The sequence below is a fragment of the Rhinopithecus bieti genome, unplaced genomic scaffold (genome assembly GCF_001698545.2).
Source record: "Rhinopithecus bieti isolate Rb0 unplaced genomic scaffold, ASM169854v2 scaffold_7308, whole genome shotgun sequence".
Taxonomy (NCBI): Eukaryota; Metazoa; Chordata; class Mammalia; order Primates; family Cercopithecidae; genus Rhinopithecus; species Rhinopithecus bieti.
Window position 1 is genome coordinate 200,227 of NW_016805423.1, and position 18,554 is coordinate 218,780.

Genomic DNA, 18,554 nt, shown 5'->3' on the forward strand with positions numbered 1-18,554 from the left:
AATGAACATTCCATCATATTGGTTTCTTACTTAAAATCCTCCAGTGACTTCTCAATTTTTGGCATGTTGAATAAAACCCAAGCCTGCATAACTCCGCATGATCTGGTCCCACCTCTACCTTGGGCACCATTTTGATTCATTCATACCAACCTTCTGTTTTCATACTTCAAGTACTTGCATTGGCACTTGTGTACATGCAGTTTCTGCTTCCTGGAATGCTTGTCCATTAATCTTACAGGGCTGGCCTCTTCACACCATCAGCTCTCATCTTAACATCCTTGAGAGGCATTCTTTCATCACTCAGTCTAAAGTAGCCACCCTGTCACTCTTTCTGCCTCTTGTATATTTGTCCATTGTCTCTCTACTCTCCTTAGAAAACAGGCTCCATGAGGCGGGAACCTTTTATGTCCTATTCTGTTGTATCTCCAATGCCTAGAATAGTGCCTGGAACATAGTAGGTAGGTGTTCAATTAATGGCTATTGAATGAATAAATGATATATGGTAAGTGCTCAATAAATGTTAGCTATTATTATTGTGTTAGATAAAACAAAATGTAAAATATAACTGGGGTTCCATTGAGTCCTGATTCTTTGCAGTGCTATGTTCAAAGAAACGACTGTGTGGCAGAAAAATATGACTAAAAGCAACTAACATCTTTACTCATCCCCTCAAAAAAAAAAAAAAAAAATGCCCACAGTGAGAGGGTGTGCTTTTCACCTATAACAGAACTTGCTGAAATCTTGCCTCGCCATTTCTGATACAGTATTCAACACACATGGCAGCTCTGCCAACTGTGTCTTTCTGTCTGTTTGCCAACCCCAAACCAAAGAGCTCCTCGAAAACCTGGCTAAGTGCCTTCAGGTGCTGTTGTTACCTCTTTTTTGGCCCCAGTTTCTAAATCAGCATTCAGAAAAGGTTAAGAGTCACATTAGGCACATTGGAACCTAGAGTGAAGTTGGGGGTGGTGAAAGTGAGGTTGGGAATATTCCCATTGATAGTTTTTTAACCTGCTAGACATATAGCAAAAAAAAAAAAAGGAAACTGATTCAAGATCTGAGTGTATTCTAAACTGAATAGTACTTAAGACTATCCTAAATAGCTGTACTTGGGAGCATTGAATCATAGATTTTTTTTTTTTCAGATATACGAAAGCTAGATCTCTTTAATCTTGGTTTCCTGCTACAAAGCTTTGAACCCAGAATAGAAGGAGAGCTCTACTTTCGCAAAGCTTGTGCATTAAAACCATTTGTTTACTGTATAGGTCCTCCCTTGGAACCTTATTGACATGCTCTATTATTTTGTTTGTAACTACTGTAGGTTAGAAACTGGACCTCAAAGGGAAGGGGAACTATTAGAGACAAGGAAAAGAACATGATACTAGTCAGCCTGAGTGAGCAGACCAAGATGAAAAATGATCTCACTACACAGTGATAACAGTGACCCTGATTCCTAAGGTGGGAGTCAGATTAAAGACAGGAGTATGTCCTGGTCACTTTTTATCTCTGAATTGTTTCTTCAGTCGCGGGTTCTGGCTTCCAGAGCCATCAGTGCCCTCTGTTCAGCCTTCTTATGTCCAGCACACATTTGCAAGACAGACCTTGAAGATTAAAGGATGTGGTCTTGGGAAAGCAGATCTTTACTGTGCAAAATATCCAGGTCTGCCAGGGCATCTTTTCTGAGCCCTTGGCTTCATTAATACACTGCTCCAACCTGCTGACCTCAACTGACTCATCAGGTTATAAACGGAGTTGGGAATAGAAATTATTTCCCTGGGGGATCCCAGTTGTATAATAGCTGTCATTTGTATGCAGTAAAATGATTTGCAGAGTAGCACAGCTCAGAGTTCCCAGCTGCATTCTGTCTGTTTATTTCTGGCAGCATATGAAACAGTTTGCTGGGTGTGTGGTTTCCAAAAGGTAACATGGGCATAAGAGTAACATCTAGGGCTGCCGTTTTCTTCCACCGCATACAGATTTTAGTAGGAAGTCTGCATCTAAGGAATTTGAGTTTAATGTCTGTTGCTTGCTTTCTAACTGCATGCCTGTCAGTTCTCCCTTGCTTTTACTGGCCACAGTCTTGATCCTCTCAGCTGCCATTTCCCAGAGAGTGCCAAGCTAAAGAGCTACACATGAATATTCATGAGGGAAAGAGACTCAGAAAGCAGAGGACAGGTTGGGGAACCCTTTTTTCCAAGATGGGCTACTGGCTTCTTGCCTTACTTTCTTTTACCTCTCTCCATCCCCCCTAGAGTCAATTAACTTATACACTGGCCATTGTCTTCCCTGTCCAGTGGGGAAGAGGCAGGACAGTGTGGAAGGCAACAGCCAAGAGAAGTGTGGGAACTACACATGTTCCCCTGGGATGGCGTGGTGTTGTCCAACCAACTTATGCCGCTGAAGGGTGCATTGTCCAAATAGTCCTTATATACCATAGGGGTCAAGGAGGGTGTAATGAGGAGAGCAGAGAATCACAAGTGATAATAGCTGTTCTGGTGGACAGCAGAGGGGCAGAGGAAGGAGAGATGCTCTTGTTTGCCCTAGCCAGGCTAGTGGGGACTGTGACTTGGAGACAGTTATACAGGGGCTCACACTCCTTCCTCTAACCCCCTAAACCTTTCTGTACCAGAAAATCAGATGTAAATGAACTACAGCTGCAGCCTTAAAGACTATGGAGAGAGGGAGGATATTTTAGACCTCTGTGCCTCACTGAGAGGTGGGAGAGTTGATGCTCAGGGGCCTGAATCTATGAGTCTTCTGATAATTTTGCCACTGGGTGTAGCATCCTCTTATTGTCATCTTTCTCCTCCCTCTGCATTGAAATCATCCCTAGCCACCGAGTTTCCCACAGCTTAGGCTGCTGGTGAAGGCCCCAGTTTGTTCCACACTTGGTTGTTCTCTGACAGCTACTTGTCTCAGTCTCAAGTTCCTGATTTTCAATTTTCACAATATTCTGAGCTGGGATCTTACCTATTTCTAGTTGCCCTTACCTAGGTTTCCATTTTATAACTTCCTATCAAGATATAGAGTCTGATTAACTCTTCATAATATTGTTTTCTCTTTGTAAGCAGTAGCATTGAACTCTTAAATCAGATCAATTTATAGAACAGCCGTCACAACCATCTCTGTGTCTGCCTTTGCATGGACTATGTTTAGTGCCATTTTCTACTATATGACAAGAATACTTTTATTAATCTCAGCAGACAAGACCAGGTGTCAAGTCACAGCAAGGGTGATGGGAGCCAGGATTTCTTACTAACTCGACTGAACACCTCTGACTAAGGATAGTTCTTCAGGTACCTTTAACACAGTTTCTAGCCTAGCCTGTCTGCTGAGCCTGATAGTTTGAATAAGTGGGGAGTCTCTAAGCTGGACACCGAACACCCTGTGTCATATGATTGGTGGGTCTGAATGAAAATGTTTGTATTGGAGCTGGAATGGCAGGAGACAGTGTAATATAGTAGAAGGAACACTGAACTTGTAGTGAGAATCTTAGGTTTGGGAGTGTCCTTACTCTGCCATCTTACTGTCCACATGACGTGGTCAAAACATTTAACCTGATGTTCAGCTGTTCATGAATCCTATGTACCAGACACTGTGTTTGGCACTGCTGACACAATGGTGACTGTGGCAAGATCTTGCAGCTAAATGTGACAATCCTGGCTATGTTAGGGGGCTCTTGTGACCCTTGAATGAGATAATGTTGGGGGTTCTCGTGTACCTTAAATGATAGAAGAGTCACTTCTTTTGTGAACTTTAAATGTTCACAAGAGAGGTCTCACTTTTACTGAAAAAAAAATTAATAATATACATAATTTAAAGTCCACATGGGAAAGCATTAATGTATCCAACCAGAGCACCATATTGAAAAAAGTGCATAACTGCACAGATGGAGAATAGTGGGAAAATATTTTTCACACATTTGTACACTTAAGTAACAAAGTATAAACACTACTGCCTTTGATCCAAGGAATATAAATACTTATTAAAAATAAATTATATGAAACACCATTTGATTCTTTTAGAAGCTATTCTATGTCATCATTGAACACCCAGAAAGACTACAGGCTGATAAAGAAACATCTCTATTTACATGGTGTATATCTGTATCACTCTTTAGGGTCAAAAGAGAAGCAGAGCAGAGTGGCTGTAAGGCATGGATTGAGGACAATCTTCAGACCACCCTTTCCTGGTGAGGAGGGGCATTGTGAAGGCTTGTGTTCTCCTTTGGAACCTGAAAGGCAGCCCTCGAGATCCTCCTGAGGGACTAAATGCCAAAGGGAGATTAGGCCTGGGCAGACTTAAATGCACTACACATTGGATGATTCGAAGTGACAGAGAAGAGCATTTTAAAATTATATACTATAAGACAGATTACAGATCTGTAAAAAGACAATGTCCTGTTAAAAACTCCTCATGACGTATTGGTAAGTGGAGGAAAAAAAAGAGAGACTATAGACTGTTTTGTGCAAATCTCACTTTTTGGAAAAGGAAGTATTTGCAGGTTTATATGTATCTCAGTCTGTTTTGTCACTTTAATAAACACACAATTTATAAATTTAGAAAAGGAGAAGAGGCTTTATTTCTTCTTAAGAATTATAGCCTGCAAGGTGGCCCTCCCACAGGCTGAGAAGCCTGCCTCTGACCAAGACCCACTTCGAAAGAGGTGGGTTTGGGATAGGAGCTTTATGCTGAACAGGTTGGCTAAACATACACATTGAACAGGTTACAGAATGGGCTATGAATATTCATAGGTGAATATGTGGTCCTAACACATGTGTATTGGACAAACATACATATAACATATACCTATATTCACTTTGGGGTGGACACTTAACATTTAAATGTAATTACAATTAGGCCCTATATGTCAAAAGGTCTTTTTGGGGCATGAAGGCACCCAAGTGGGCAACATCTGTGAACCAGCCAGAATCAGTCCATGGTTGATGGTCTTTTCATCAGGAGAAAGTTACTGAAATCAGTCTTGTCCATTAAAGCTGTATTTATAGCTGATAGAACAGGGGTTCAGTTAGCATCTGTGAGCTGGATGAGTTGTAATTGTTTATACCAAGGCCAGTGTTTGTGTAGCTGCTAGGGAAAAAGGAAAACCTTGTGACAATTAAAACATAATTCATGTTGGAGGGTGGGGTTGGGAGGAGGGAGAGCATCAAGAAGAATAGCTAATGGATGCTGGGCTTCATACCTAGGTGATGGGATGATCTGTGCACAAACCACCGTGGCACACATTTACCTATGTAACAAACCTGCACCTGCACCCCTAAACTAAAAATAAAACTTGGAAAAAAATCATTTATTTTACTCATAAATAAACATAGTTTATTTATTCCAAGGGTAGGAGTGTGTGACTTAACCCTTTCCTGGCATGGCCTTACGTCCTGTTTATAATTTGGTATCTTAGTGCCACAGAGAGTCTGTTTTGTCAGTCTTATGATCCCTATTGTGACATTAATGCTGGTCGGTTGTGTCTAAACTGCAAAAGGGAAGGGATGTAATGAGTCATGTCTGGCTTCCCATCCCATCCTGGCTGGGAACTCAGTTTTAAGATTTTTATGGGGTTGCCTTGGCCACAAGGGGGCCTATTCAGTCCGTTGTGGGGCAGGTAGGATTTTATTTTGGTTTACACACTATAACAGAATACCACAGACTGGGTCATTTATAAGGAAAAATGTATTTCTTACAATTCTGGAAGCTGAGAAGTCTAGAGTTAAGGGGCCCACATCTAGCGAAGGCCTTCTTGCTACATCTTCACATGGCGGAAGGTTGAAGGGCAAGAGAGCAGGGGAGAGAGAGCTGGGAGAAGGGGATTGAACCCATCCTTTTATTAGGAACCTATTCCCAAGATAACAGCATTAATCCATTCATGCCCTCGTGACCTAATCACCTCTTAAAGTTCCCACCTGTCAACACTGTTGCGTTGGTGATTAAGTTTCCAACGCATGAACTTAGGGGTCACGTTCAAACCATAGCAGTATGCAATATTAACTTTGTTTATCGTTGGATGATATAGTTCTGTACTCATCTTTGGACTTTCTGTATTTTCTAAGCTTTTTGCAGTAAGCATGTATTTCTTTTGTAATCAGAAAAGTAATTATTGTAAACAAAATCCTATTATAAACAGAACTCTAAAATATTATCTATATGGGAAAGGGACTGTGTTCATTATTTAATTCCTGGTGTCCGGACTATGCATGGAATCACATGAGAGAGCTTATGAACACTGCAGATTTCTGAGCCTCAGCACTAGAGAGGCTGGCTGATTCAGTTGTTCTGGAAGATGAGGCTGCCAGGGAAAATGGAAGCAGATTCTAGAACAAGTCATACTACGGAATATTATCAAAGCTGTCATTTCCCATATAACTCCAGGTTTATTATAACCTGGGACAAAATGTGTACCCCAGTTGAAAATGATCACTATAGCCTTCCCTTCATCTTAGCTCCAGTTGTTACCCTACCTGAGAAGAATGTATCTAGTTCAGTTTCCCCTGAGATGCTTTTCAGGCTCTGTGGGACTTAGAAAAAGCAATTATCTATCAAATACCAGATGGCTGTGTAGATTAGCCCCAGTGAGTAAAAACACAGTGATGCGAACAAAAGATGGTGATTAGCTGGTTGAATAACAACAGACCATCTCAGCGCAGATGTACTGGAAACAAGGGCGGGATCAGATACTATCGTTTTTGTTTTCTTGGGTTCATTAACAATGCATTCATTATTTCAATACTGCTCTGATGTTAACAGAGAGATAAGGAGAGGGGGATAACTTTTACACCACAGCTTTCTCATTTTTATTAAAATACCATTTCCTTAAAACTTCATGGTAAGAGATGACTTAATGTTGTTTTCCATCTGGTTGTAAAGAATAGTAATGTGTGCTTCCTGGGAGATTAAAAAAAAAACGAAAATTCCAAACTAAGTGTTTTTAGCTCAATTTATGTAACTGTTATAGAAAAACTAATATTCCAATAATATTCACATTGTCCATGTATGAAAACACAGGACAAAGTTGTATAAAACAGAAAAGACAATGGAGGCCACCCAAATGTTTTAGGCCATCTTTCTGGTTCTGTTCAGTTAAAAAAAAAAATGAAATTTTCTAAGATGCTACCTATTCAAAAGCCTGCTGTAAACTCTAGGATCTCCCAACTCTCAGCTAAGGTATGAATGAAGAGAAGAAAAATGACAGGTTTAAATCATGGTTAAACCAAAACTAGTAAAATGTGGTACCAAAATTTTAATTGTAAAAATACTTAGTTTAAAATGTAGCCAATATTTAGAAACACATTAACACACTCTAAGACATCATCCAAAAAAAGCATTTAGATATTGGTGGTGTACAAGCACTAACCATCATTTCACTTCAAGAAAGAAATGGTCAAAATATTAAAGCCAGAGTTTTAAAAAGATCAAAATCTGTTAAAATATACTGCTTTTTTTAATGAAAGAAGAAACATATCTCCAAAGTATGATAGGAGATATATCAGTGTATATCAGTTAATATATATTTCTAGGAATAGATGCCTTCAAAAATACAGATATTATTGCTGAATTGTGGTGGTTTAATTTTTTGACAAATGCATTATCTTAGGCGTGGTCAGTTTGATTTGCCTACCCCTAGAGAATCAATAGTTAAACCCCATATCACCCAGCCTGTGTTCCTAACATTCAGACATGTGATGAAGATTAGGCAACTAAAAGCAGTTATCATTAGCAAGATGTATCACTGAAAGGCGAGCTGGTCATGAGTAGATATTTTTTCATTGTTTTATTTACTCTTTTGTGAGCCTGAGGTCATTGGTTCTACCTAACTTCTCTCTCTGACCTTTAGATAATTCACCACCAGATAGATGGTGATGGTGATGACTGGCTTTCCGTTCATCTATGTATCGACATTGTATTTTGTCTACCCATAATAGGTACATGAAAGAAGTTAGCAAAGCTATAGTAGAAATGGATGCATGTGATGTGCTTTCAGAGAGTATCAGTTTTGCTTAAGGATGTTAGGGGAACAATAATATAAAGAAGTTTTATTGCTAGTATATAATTTTAAAATTATATTTATATTAAAGTCATGTTACCTATTGTGGAATATAAAGCAAAATATGCATGTATCTTTAAGAGATGGAGTCTTGCTCTGTCACCTATGATGGAGTGCAGTGGTGCAATCATATCTCACTGCAACGTCAAACTCCTGGACTCAATTGATTCTCCTGCCCCAGTGTCCCAAATAGCTGAATACAGGTGCACACCACCATGGGCTCAAAATACACATTTTTGTAAAGATGAAACAGATTTCAAGGACATTTCCTGCTTAGAGAAGTCACTTTCCACTGTACCTCAGGACTCCAGAATGTGGGATTAAGGTGATATATATTAGTTCACTCACATCTTTTATTAGAGACTCTTCTATAAAAAGATTTGAGAAGCACTGCATGGGGCAGGAAGAAAAAAACCATAAAATTTACTTAAATAGATGTCTACTCAGTTACAGTTATGAGAGGACTCCATTAAGTTATATATTTTTTGGAAAACCCTAACTCTTAAATGAGCCAAGCGTAAATCACTAATTATTCTATTTATGAGGATTCAGCGTTTAGAGAATAAAGAAGCACCAATGGCTACATTCTCACGATTTCCTGATAAAGAACCACGAGTCTCTCATTTATCTACTTTAGTGTCTCATTTACTACTTTTGGTGTGAAAAGTTCCCATGATTTATACATACCTAGACCCTTGCTGCTAAAGATTCTCTACATACTTTGATGATAATGATTATAATGATAACCCATCCATAGTGTTTACTGCATGCCAGACGCTGCTCTAAGGTTTTTACATTTAACCCTCACAGCAACCCTATGAGATGCAGTTGTCCTCATGTTTTCATTTTACAGATGAGGAAATTGACTCAGAGAGAGTTAAGTAATTTTTTCAAGGGCATGTAACTTACAAATAGTAGAACAAAGATTGGACTCTGGACCATCTGGTTCCAGACTCCTGTTCTTAAACATTACCTTTTCCTGCTTCTTATCATAGAAAGTATTAGATGTTTACTGTTTACAAGGCTAATATTTATGAAGTCATTAGAAATGATGTTGGAAAACTGCTTTGAATCATGTAAGTAGCTACTAACAAATGAGAATCTAGTAGAATTTGACAATAATGACATGGTAGGTGCCATTTGGCTAATAAAGAAAATAAAATGAAGCCCTGAAATAGATTTTTTAAATTACTTTCATTCTGGTTGTGCTATGCACATCTTGTGTGAAGTAAAGGATGTTGCTTGGTGCTCTTGGGCAGGGTTTTTTTTGTGTGCTTTTTAAAACTTTATGTCAACACAACTATGCTTATAGAAATACACTTACATTGGTTAATAGAATATAACTTAGGTTTAACTTACAATACACAATGTGGACCAAAAACTTGGTACATGGTTTAAGATTTTAAAAAAGGACATGCAATCTGATGTATTTTTATCTATTACCAATTGATATGGTTTGGCTGTGTCACCAGCCAAATTTCATCCTGAATTCCCATGTATTGTGGGAGGGACCCAGTGGGAGGTAATTGAATCATGGGGGCGGGTCTTTCCCGTGCTGTTCTCATGATAGTGAGTAAGTCTCATGAGATCTGGTGGTTTTATAAGGGGGAGTTTCCCTCCACAAGCTCTCTCTCTCTGCCTGCTGCCATTCTTGTAAGAGGTGACTTGCTCCTTCTTGCCTTCCACCGTGATTGTGAGGCCTCCCTAGCCATGTGGAACTAACTGCAAGTCCATTAAACCTCTTTCTTTTGTAAATTGCCCAGTCTCGGGTATGTCTTTATCAGCAGCATGAAAACAGTCTGCCACACCAATGTAAAAAAGTTGAGATCCTTCATCAAATGCTGCTCAAGAAGGCAGTGAAAAGAAGGCAGCAAGAACCTTGAGAAACTTAGCTTTGGTTTGCCTCAGAAAAATAACATGTGTTGTACTGCATAAGTTTATAAAATTGGTGCAACAAAACATTGTAATATTTCAATGACAGTTTAGAAAGTTCAGTAACTAACGGATATGGAAGAGGGTGGGAGGGAGCCTATGTACACATATGAAATTTGTCAAAGCTATCTGATTTAGATAATATTGCATGTAGGTTGTTTTACACATATGAAATTTGTCAAAGCTATCTGATTTAGATAATATTGCATGTAGGTTGTAAATCTACACAAACCAAGACTCAGATCATTTCTTCAATCTGAATTAACACTATCTGTTCATCTGCTGAGGTCAACCAGAAAACTGGGCACACTAGCTGTTAAGTTTTTTTGACTTATGCAAAAAAGAAAATTAAATTTCTTCCTTAACTTTTCAGTTCAGAAGTGAAGGTATATTACAGACAAGGTATTCATTCCATTGTCAACATTCATGGGCTAGCATGCAATGTAGTCTACTTGGGTTTTAATTTGTATCAGCACTCATATGCAAAATGGTCTCCAAAGTTAATGACCACATGACTTTAGAAGTGACTCTAAAAAATAAAATGGCCCTTCTTAGAAGAATAGAGCAAAACATCTAGCCATACTTACAAGCCTTATCAAAAAAAAAAAAAAAAATGCAGCCCCTTGTGAATTACACCTCAATTTTAAAAAGTAGCCTCAATGTAAGAAGCAGCTTTGAAAAAAAGAGAAGAACATATAACTTAAAATATCTTGAAAACCGTTATGAATATAGGTTCAAAAGATAGCTAAGAAATTCATTGTCATAAGACTCCCTTTGCATGTATTCTAGTTTCAAGTTTATCACTAGTTACTACACATCCAATTTATCAATAACATGTCATTTTTTGTTCCTTTTATAAAAAGGGAATTCTACCTACATTCATCCAGTGTGGGCGAGTGGGATTAGAAAAACAAAAAGATGTCGAACATTCCAGGCAAATATCACATTTTTTCAAATGGAAGAACTTCAACTGAAGCCCCCAGCGCAGAACAACTGCTAATGTTGCTTGAAACAATTTTTAATAAGTACAGATACATGGCATTGAGGTTTAGAACCTAATATAGGCCTGACAATTAAGTCCTTTTTTCTGGAAGAAGGCCTCAAGTCCCAATCAATTTCCAGTAACAATGTTTTTACAAATCAATATAATAATAAGTGGTTTTAATTTCCTTCATATTTTTGTTTTTAGCATTCTAGTCTTAAAGACTAGATTAGAATTTAGTTCAATTCCCCAGAAGGCAAATAGCTTTCCTTCTGCAATATGAGAGAGTCCACAAAAAAACTTCTTCCCCAAACTAATTCCTAATATCTAATTTGTGCTTAAATGAATCTTTTTCTATACAATATAAATGGTGACTTAGGTTAAATGTTCCCATGAGTTGTTAGAAAGATTTGACTAGCTTTGTAATTTAAGTTTTAAAACATAAATATTTGCAGCTTGATCTTCTGTTGAGAGTGATTGTTGGAGCCTAGAATTCAGCATTTATAAATTCCCATTCATGCACACAAAGCACACAACATCATCATACAACTTACTCCTCATGTCCTGAGAGAAGAATCTTCTACTTCTTTCAATCTTTGGCCTCCCAGTAAATTCCAATTTCAAAGAACTTTTAACTCAAACTTCACTCTCAGATTTTTAACAAGGTTTTCACCCATGCATCATTAATGCTTTCCCTAATCTTTCATGTTGTACTGACTATTGGGCAGTTTCGTTATAAAACAAAACAACACTCCCAAAGTGCTTGATTTATTTTTATTTGGAGAATTAGTGACCTTTTCTCAATTGTCTTTCGATAAAGATAATCCATATTAGATAAATTGTATGCTTGAAAGTCATCATCAGCCTTGTTATTGACACAGGAAGCTGGGCAGCATAGGAAGGTGATAATGCCATGTCAGTAAAAGTGTAGAGGAGGCTCATCTGTGAACCATCATCCTGTCCCAGAAAAGAAGAGTCCGAGTGGTCTTACCTATGCCCCATTACTCCAGATTTCTACATTTATCTTCATCATAGGAAAAGAGAGAACTCTTCTCCAGCAACCACTAGGGCCTACATTTATTCCTTGTGACTACCATGAACCTCTTTTCCATATCAGGAAAGTGTGCGTGTGTGTGTGTGTGTGTGTGTGTGTGTGTGTGTGTGTGTGTGTTTAATTTCCCTCTAGTTGACATCTTTCTTCCTTAGTTCTATGCCTTTTGAGGACAGAATCTGCATGGTTTTTAAATTATATGTAATGTTTAGAGTCACTTCATCACTAAGGTTTCCCTTCCCACAGCCCAGATCCAGATAGAGATTGATTGCCCTCTTATGAAGAAATCCCATTGCAAAGAGATTTTCAGGCACATTTAAATGGAACATATAGGGGGGTTGTCAAGGAATGAGAAAAAGTGATTATGCTTCAATAAAATTAAAATTTCAGCAGACTAAATTCAGAAGCACAAATTTTAGTTAAACTGAGGAGATGTTATTCATTATCATCATGTTAAGCTTGGACTTTGGTAATTGGAACAGAGACTAACCAGCTAATCAACTGAAAGTAGTACTGAGGCCAGGCTGGAGAAATTCTGTTACCAAATAGCTTAATCTGATTAAAATTAAACTTCAGCTTTTATGCTTTAGGCCCTGAAAATTTGAAGATGGTTGACATTGAAACATAATAAATATTCAGAGAGGTCTCTTTGCCCAGAGTATGGAGTCACAGATATTTTAAGCCAAAATGGGCCTTTGGCAATAGTCTTTGCCATTAAGCCCCAGATCTTCCCTATCCAATAGTCTGTCCTGTAGATCTCAACCTCTCTAGGAAACCCCACCTGGCTTGATCTGCCACCAAGCTGCCATTTATCTGTCAGATGTGTCAAGATTAATGGTTTCTACATGCTGGCTTTTCATTCCAATTTTAATGGAAGCGGAGTCCTTTCTTCCCAGTGGTAGATCGATTAACCACACTGCATTGAAGGCAAGGAAGGTTAACTTTTCCCTTCAGGACCAATAGTCCTAAGTCGAATATAAAAGATGAAATTTTGCTTTGATCTAGGAAAATACATTGGTTTGATTTCTCCCTGGAGAACTGCTCTGAGTTTAAATGTGAGTAGGCTCTTTTTAAAAACCTGCTGAGTATCACCCTTTAGAGAAAGCCGCCTGAGATTCCACTATGGGTTTATCACTGGGTGCACCTAAGCATTAGGAAAACATGAGAAAGGAATCCTGGGAATCCCCTGGTCATTAGGTGATAGTATACTGATGTCACGTTGAGGTCTTTATGTCTGCTGGTTTGAAGGTTCATGATAAGGCAATTTCCTTTCTTGTTTTAGTAACCTTAAACATTGGCTTATGTCTTTATTTGACCATTGTGTGCTGGAAGAACTGCTACAGCAAGCAGACCTCATTTTTCCTTCATCCCAGAAACATAAGGCCCAGCTACAGCCTTGGTGGGATCCACCTCGCCTTTCAGGGAAGCCCTCTGGAATTCAAGGAAGACACCTCTTGTGTAATAATAGCACCCAGGTCAAAATATGTCTTAAGAAGATAGTACTTCAGCCAATGGTGCATCTAACTCAGTTTTTTCCTCTCTGGTGCCAGCATTCTCACTGTATCATCCAGTCCAGACATCTATATATAATAACAGATATTAGTTCTTAACTGAAGGTAGAGGAGATTTTATGATTACAAAAGTATTACAAGTTGAATATCTCTTATCTGAAATTTTGGGGGCCAGAAGTGTTTCACATTTTGGACTTTTTTTAGATTTTGAAATATTTACATACATACAACCAGTAGAGCATCCCTAATCCAAAATCTGAAATCCAAAATGCTCCAAGGAGCATTTCCTTTGAGCATGATCTTGTTTGAGTGTCATGTTGACATTCAAAAAAATTGCAGATTTTGGAACATTTTGGATTTCCGATTTTCAAATTAGGGATGCTCAACCTATAGTTGGGAATGTTTGTACCATCACTTTGAAATGATAAGTAAATATATAAATGAAAACAAATAATAAATGTGTTTTCATAAATATTAAACCAATATATTTCCCTCCTCCTCTTAAAGTCTTATCTTCTTCCTAAGGCATATGATTCCTAAGTCACAGTGGCCTTAGTACTCCAGTGTAGGAGACAGTGGCACTGGGGAGTGAGAAGTCTTGGTATATTTATCTTCTCCTTAGATACAGAGAAGATAAGCCTGGAGAGATCAGTTCACAGGCTTCTCTTGCAGTGTGAAGAAGTTTGGAGTCAGGAAGAAGGATGATATGATGTAAAAGAAAATTACAAAGCCTTGCCTCTATCCTGGCCAGGGTAAGGATGAAGAGGAAGGAGAATGAAAAGGGAGTAGAAGACAGAAGTGAGCACAAGTAGCATCTCCAGAGTTCTCTGTGAGCTTTGATGTTGGGAGACTGAGGAATTCAGGAAACCACCACAGGCCCAGGCACAAGATTCTACCCTACATTCTTGTTAAGACAGGGAGTGGTCAGGAACCCTGTGCACGGCCCACCCAGCTGAAGCAGTTCAGTTACCATAGAGCTGGGATGCTAAGGTGAGCAGCAGCATCATAACAGATGTTAGGACTGAATGGTGCTGTGGCACAGATTCCAGGGTCTGCAGCCAGCCACAGCTGAGGAAAGCTGAATCAGCAAATGGGAGATGGCCATACCTACTTGGGGGCATTGCAGGAAGTGAAAGAAAGGGCCAGCCTGGTATTTTACCATCAGAGGCTAAAAGGGCACATGATGACAAGGGAACAAGGGCATTGCTGCAGACCAGTGGATGCCAGGCAGTACAGACAAAAGAACTGGCACAGCCTACATAACTCCCAGCTCCCCACCAGACACCGGGAGGACCAAGATACCATTATAGGAAGAGGGGATGCTATCAGAAGTCTGAATATTTTCTAAAGGGACTATTTAAATTATTAGACTAAATTTGAAGCTGGCTTGGATATTTACTTAGAGTAAAAGCTGTTATATCAGATGTGATCAGAACCAATTTTTAAAAAATGATTAAGACAGAATCAAATAATTTATGTATATAACATTTTAATTTAATGTAAATGTACATTAGCAATATTTTAATTCAGGGCTGAGACTTTTTCTTTTCATGTTGGTTTTCCAATTAGAGTTTTGCTTCTTATTTCTTGCATAAATCATCCTTTAATGCATCAGCTACATTTCTACTTGCATTTTCTTTACTGGACAAAGAACTCTTTAAGATACTTGCAAAGAAATTTGAGTGCAGAATCTTAGATTTCTACAGTTAAAAATATTTTTTTACCATTGCCTTGACACCTAATTGAAAGTGTTGTTAAAGAAAACTTGCCTTAATTAAGTCTATTCAAATCATTCAACTTAGTTTTCATACAGACAACTCCCGTCAGTCATTTTTTTCTCATTTTGCAGTATTTTAAAATTATATTATGTAATTAAAAGAACAAAAGAAATGGATGTAAATAGACTTGGAGACAAAACTGACTCTTTAAAGCAGACAGTGTGGAGACATCCCAGAGAGAAACCCTGTTACCTTTGCGTTCTCAGTGTTGCGGGTGGAATCAGTCAGTATGATGTAGAAAAGAAATGAGTTAATTCAGCAAGACAGTTAAATGCAGACTGATCTCTCTAACAACAGATGAAGGCTCAAAAGGAAAGTCCACTTCCACTTACAGTTGACATTTTTAAAATTGTATTTAGTTGCATGAATTGTAGGTTAACTTTGCAAATCCTCCACATATATTCTGTAATAAATAAATCAAACCATAAATTATATAGCTAATTTTACTGGGATGTTTAATGGAACACTGATTTTTCTGCTAATCATTTTCCATTATATTCCTGATCCCATGATGGTAAACAATAAGATTTTTCTTTCTTGTCTATAGAATTTATCCTAGATTCTACTTATACACCTCATTAAAGATCTTTTAAAATATTATCTTTATTATCATATTTGATAGAAAGCTTGTTTCCTGCCACAAGTTCTCCAGAAGTATCTCTGCTCTGAATATAGACTAAATAGGAGAAGGTGTTTTAAGCTACTTTTGGTGGGGAAAGTAACTTCCTAATTGGGGTCCAAGCTAGAAACAGTTGTTTTCCCATTGAATGGACACGTGGATGCTTTTGGTTTAACTACTGCAGTTCTCTCTGCCCCTTACCCTGCCTTCACTTTTGCCTATCTCCAAAGATGCTGTTGTTTAACTGTTTCATGTCCAGTACCATACAGACTTCTCCCGCTCTATGCTCAGATATCATTTACCCATCTAATAGCCTAATCCCAACTCTCTGTGGCCACCTGAGTCTGCAGTGGAGCAGGCTGAAGGGAGAGTTTGTAAGCTTCTTGACATTTTGCCTGTGTTTGTTCACTGTCAGGTTTGTAGAGCCAAAAATTCTACAGGCCAACCCCTGGCCGTCGAGCAGGGAGCAGGACTTCAGTGAATGCTCATTGATTTCTCCAGCTGTCAGAAAACTTGTACCCAGGAATGAGCAGGTGCCTCCACTGCCTTTGGCCAATGAATTGGGAACCTTGCATTTATTTTCTTTCTTTTCTTTTCTTTTCTTGTCTTTTTTCTTTTTTTTTTTTTTTTAGACAGAGTCTTGCTCTGTTGCCCAGGCTGGAGTGCAGTGGCATGATCTCAGCTCACTGCAACTGGTGCCTGCCAGGTTCAAGTGATTCTCCTGCCTCAGCCTACCCAGTAGCTGGGATTACAGGCACATGCCAGCACGCCTGGCTAATTTTTGTATTTTTAGTAGAGACAAGCTTTCACCATGTTGGCCAGGCTGGTCTTGAACTCCTGACTTCAAGTGATCCACCCATCTCAGCCTTTCAAAATTCTGGGATTACAGGCATGAACCACCATGCCCAGCTGGGGCCTTGCATTTCTAATCAGTCAGAGGATGCAGTCTAAAAAACAGAGTTGACATTTTTTCCAGATTGGGTGATCAAGGTAAATAACCCATTTTCTTTTGTTTCATTGTGTTATTGTTTTCTCTAGAACTAACACTATTCATTTCATTAGGAACTGTTAAAAGTGGCTTCACAGTATTGATTACTATTTGTGATCCATTTGTGGCACATTCTTGAATCTTAGTTTCAAGGTACGGAAGAGAGAACAGTTGCTTAACAGAGAGAAGGGTTGCTTAATTTCCTACAAACCATTTAAGCTGATACTACTGTTCTATTACAAACGCAACTTACAATTTATTCCTTACTGTCCTATCTCTGAAATGTGCCTACAAAGCTGCATAATGTAAACTGATTTTAAAAGGCATAGCATCAGCTACTGTGCTGGGGTCAATTTTTAATATCCTGAAAAGGCTTAGGAATCAAAACCCAGTTTAAAACTTAGCCCAGTCTAACTGTAAATGGAAACAGAAATGTCAGTCTGAGAGCATATTGTGACATATCTCCGGGAAGTGTGTCCTCTATTGATTTGTGTCATTATCCCTGGAAAGAGCATGTGAGGAAATAAGTCTTCCCAATCCAAATTTCCTTTTGATAAAACCTTGGCAAAAGCTTTTCTAATCCCAGGTTTCAAGTCTTTAAGAATAATTTTGTTGGATGATGTATGCTTTGAGGATATGATATTTTAAATATCATATTGCTTCCAGACATCTGAGTTTTTAGCATGCAAATTAGTATATATCATTTCCCTCTCCTTCCCTATGCATATGTGAATGTGTGTGTGTGTGTGTGTGTGTGTGTGTGTATGTGTGTGTGTGTGTGTGTTTTCTGTCATATGAAACAGACTGGTTTTCTGACTGACAGAAAACCAGACCTTGGGCAAGTCACTTAACCTTTACAGGCCTGTTTTCTCACACTATAACATGAAGGAATTGTACTATATTTTGTTGTCAGCCCTTCACAGTTGTGACATTCTTTTATTCTACTGGAAAAGAATTTTGAGTCCACATGCTTATGTGTGTCCTCCTTATGTAGATGACATAGGCTAGGCTTTATCTCTGAGAGCCTAAAATAATATGATTCACATATGCAGAACTATTTTCTTAACTTTTATATTTTAATATGTAAGCTAGAGGGAGAGATTTTTAAAAGATTAAAATCTTTTTGACAAAATATTGCATCTACACCTAAACTCAGTCTTCACCATCACCCTTCCACTACCAACTTCAGTGTTTAGAAACCATGAGAAAGAAGTTATGTAATACATTAGTGTTACATGGAGCTCTTGCAGGGTTGAGAAGTAGCAGAAACTCTCAGCCTGAGTCTCCAAGGCTGTCACTAACCAATTAGCATAAGAAATGGTCTTGGGCCAGGCACAGTGGCTCACACCTGTAATCCCAGCACTTTCGGAGGCCAAGGTGGACAGATCACTTGAGGTCAGGAGTTCAAGACCAGCCTGGCCAACATAGTAAAACCCGTCTCTACTAAAAATACAAAAATTAGCCAGGCGTGTTGGCGGATGCCTGTAATCCCAGCTACGTGGGAGGCTGAAGTAGGAGAACTGCTCGAACTGGGGAAGTGGAGGTTGTAGTGAGCCGAGGTCATGCCATTGCACTCCAACCTGGGCGTCACAGCGAGACTCTGTGAGGGAGGGAGGGAGGGAGGGAGGGAGGAAAGGGAG

At 38.7% G+C, this 18,554-nt stretch overlaps 1 protein-coding gene across 8 annotated transcripts in view; it reads left to right on the top strand.

Moving 5' to 3' along the window:
* The window catches only part of TMEM108 (transmembrane protein 108), a 339,699-nt gene that overhangs the window by 122,003 nt on the left and 199,142 nt on the right, over positions 1-18,554 (top strand). For 2 of the 8 annotated variants that reach the window (XM_017872401.1, XM_017872402.1), the window contains exon 3: positions 4,118-4,189. The exons of the other annotated variants lie outside the window; for them this stretch is intronic. The gene's annotated coding sequence lies outside the window, so the exon portion shown is untranslated. The remainder of the gene's footprint in view (positions 1-4,117; positions 4,190-18,554) is intronic. 8 annotated transcript variants of the gene reach the window in all.